The sequence below is a fragment of the Arachis hypogaea genome, chromosome 16 (assembly GCF_003086295.3).
Source record: "Arachis hypogaea cultivar Tifrunner chromosome 16, arahy.Tifrunner.gnm2.J5K5, whole genome shotgun sequence".
In the NCBI taxonomy this organism is placed as follows: Eukaryota; Viridiplantae; Streptophyta; class Magnoliopsida; order Fabales; family Fabaceae; genus Arachis; species Arachis hypogaea.
Genome location: NC_092051.1, coordinates 122,306,026 through 122,309,132, shown reverse-complemented (window position 1 = coordinate 122,309,132; position 3,107 = coordinate 122,306,026). Strand labels below are relative to the sequence as shown.

At 42.2% G+C, this 3,107-nt stretch overlaps 1 non-coding gene across 1 annotated transcript; it reads left to right on the top strand.

Annotated features, from left to right (window-relative positions):
- The first annotated feature begins 2,283 nt into the window (after positions 1-2,283).
- Positions 2,284-2,391, top strand: LOC112761741 (small nucleolar RNA R71). Its single transcript, XR_003182121.1, has one exon. It is a non-coding gene; the product is annotated as a small nucleolar RNA R71 (small nucleolar RNA).
- Positions 2,392-3,107: the final 716 nt, after the last annotated feature.

Below are 3,107 nucleotides of genomic sequence, written 5' to 3'. Positions count from 1 at the left end.
GGGCACCACTTGTACTGGGCTTACCCATTCGCTGTCTGAAATGGGATATATGATACCTGCTTCCAATAGTCTGGTCACTTCCTTTTTGACAACTTCCAAGATGGTGGGATTCAATCTTCTTTGGGGTTGACGGACAGGTCTTGCCCCCTCTTCTAAAAATATTCTGTGCTCACATACTTGAGGGTTGATTCCCACTATGTCTGCCAAACTCCACCCAATTGCCTTCTTATGCTTCCTCAGTACATCAAGTAACTGCTCTTCTTGTTGAGAAGTTAGTTCCCTCGCAATAATAACCAGAAGCTTCTGCTCATCCTCAAGATAAGCATATTTGAGATGTGGAGGGAGAGGTTTCAATTCTAACTTCTAATCATGGGCGAGCTCTGAATTATCTGGGGCTTGTGAAAATGGCGAAGTGCTCCCATTGTCAGTTAAGAGGGTCCCCACACTTGGACCTTGTCCAGTGTGCCTCTCTTCAAACTCTTCCTTTTGAACTTTAGCTACACTTTCGTCTATGACATCACACTGAAAGATAGAACGATCTTCTGGGGGGTTGTCAATGACTCCATTCAGATTGAAGATTACTATGCGGCCATCTATTTCAAAGGAGTATGTTCCTGAAAAAGCATCCAATTTGAATTTTGATGTCTTCAGGAATGGTCTTCCAAGTAGGATTGATGATGGCTTATCTGAATCATTGTGGGACATCTCCAAGATATAAAAATCAGTGGGAAATGTGAGCCCTTTAATGTTCACCAAAACATCTTCAGCAACTCCAGCCACTGTAATAATGCTTTTATCTGCTAACACAAAACGAGCTGCCGACCTTTTTAAGGGAGGGAGCCTCAAAACATCATATATAGACAAAGGCATTATACTGACACACGCTCCTAAATCGCACAGGCAATCATAAATTACTACACCACCAATAGTACAACTAACTATGCAAGGACCTGGATCACTACATTTTTCAGGTAATTCTCCCATTAAAGCAGATATAGAACTACCTAAAGGAATAGTTTCTAATTCATTAATTTTGTCTTTATGGATACATAAGTCTTTTAGAAACTTTGCATATTTAGGTACCTGCTGAATAACATCAAAAAGGGGAACAGTTACCTCAACCTTTTTAAATATCTCTACCATTTTAGGATCGGGTTCCAGCTGCTTCCTGGGCTTCCTTGCAAGTTGTGGAAATGGAATAGGAGCAGTGTTGTCTGTGGTGTTTGCGCCTTTTGGTGCTTCCTTCTGTGGTTGAGTTATCTCTTCTTCAGCTATGTCCTGTATATCCTCTTCCTCTTCAACATCTTCGATTTCTACCACTTCTTCAGTTGAGGCGTATTCTGGTGAGCTTGGTTCCTCCTGAATCCTCTCCTGCAGTGTGGTTCCGAACCTCAGGGTGATAGCATTAATGCCTCCCTTTAGATTGGGTAATGGTTGAGAGGGGATTCCAGTGGTGCTTGAAGGTTGGTTACTGGAATTTTGTGCTGATCCAAGCTGTGTCATAAAAGCTTGCAGAGTAGAGGTGAGACCATTTAGACCAGCGTTAATACTATTCATGATGTTGTTTTCCATGGTCTGTTGTCTTTTCTCAAGAGATTGTAGTAGGTCTTCATTAGAAGATAACGAAGAATGAGTAAATTGAGAGGTCTACTGCTGATTGTTCTGTGGTCCTTGGTTCTGCCTCAGGTGAGGTGCTCTGTAAGGTTAATTTTGCTACCTATTGTTGTTATTGTTCCACCTCTGATTTCCCTGATTATCTCTGCCTCCTCTGTTATTGTTGTCCCTCCAATTCTGGTTAGAATTGTCTTACCATCCATGGTTATTATTTCCACTTTGATTGTACCCTTGGTTGGGGCAGTCATAGAAGTTGTGAGTGGATGCCACCATGTTGTCCTCTTGTTGGAGCTGCGGGCATTCATCGGTGTAATGGCTATAATCAGCACAGATTTCGCAAATTCTTTGTGGGACTAGTTGTTGGTTTTGCTGTGGTGGAGGAGGTTGAGCTTGTTGATTCAACTGCATTTGTTTCAGCAAGTTGGTCATTTCATAGATGCCTTGAGTTAGAGCAGCAGTCTCTCTGCTGGAAGATACTTCTGCAACAACTTTTGAACGGCCTTGCTTTTGTTTGTGGTTCCTAGTGGATTCAGCTAAATCACTGATCAATTGCCAAGCTTCATCAGTGGTCTTGTACTTCTTCATAGACCCATTGCTGACACTTTCCAGTATGGTCTTATCTTGGGGCCTCATACCCTGTGTAATATAGCTGAGTAGCACGATCTTGTCAATCATGTGGTGGGGGCATACTTCCAAAAGATTATTGAAGCGCTCCCAGTATTCAAAGAGAGTCTCATTGTCATCCTGAACAATTGTGGAGATATCCTTCCTTAGCTTATCAGTAACTTCAGATGGAAAGAATTTCTCCAGAAACTCCTTTCTGAGTGTATCCCAGTTGGATACATTTGCTAGAGGTTGAGTGTAGTACCACTCTCTTGCTTTTCCCTCAAGAGAAAACGGAAAAGCTTTTAGCAAAATTGAAGTTTCATCAGTGCCATCACGCCTGACAGTAGAACAGGCTGCCTGGAAATCTCTCAAGTGCTTGATAGGCTCTTGAGCAGGTAGGCCATGAAACTTGGGCATCAAATTTAGCAGTACGGGCTTTATTTCAAAATCTGTAGCCACCGCTGGGTGATGCGCTTGAAACGGTTGCATTGTAAAATTAGGGGCTCCTTCCTCCTGGATGGTAACTCTCCTAGCTGCCATGTTTTCTGCACGTAAAACAACCGAATCAGTAGAACAGGGGCTGGTTTCTTCCTCAGCTTCACTTTCAGATCCGCCCTCAGAGCGGGCTAACCGACGCTGTTCTCGCCTTATTCGTGAAATTGTCCTTTCAATTTCAAGATCGAATATTAGCAAGCGCGGATCAAGAAGTGAATGCGTCATTTGACGGAAGAAACATGCAACTCATAGTAGCAAAATAAAATAAAATGCAAATAAATAAATTCTAATTAATAAAATTAGCACTCTATTGCAACTCCCCAGCAACGGCGCCAAAAATTGATGAGACGCAGAAGCTGGTGAATTAAAAATTATTAAAATGATTACGTTGC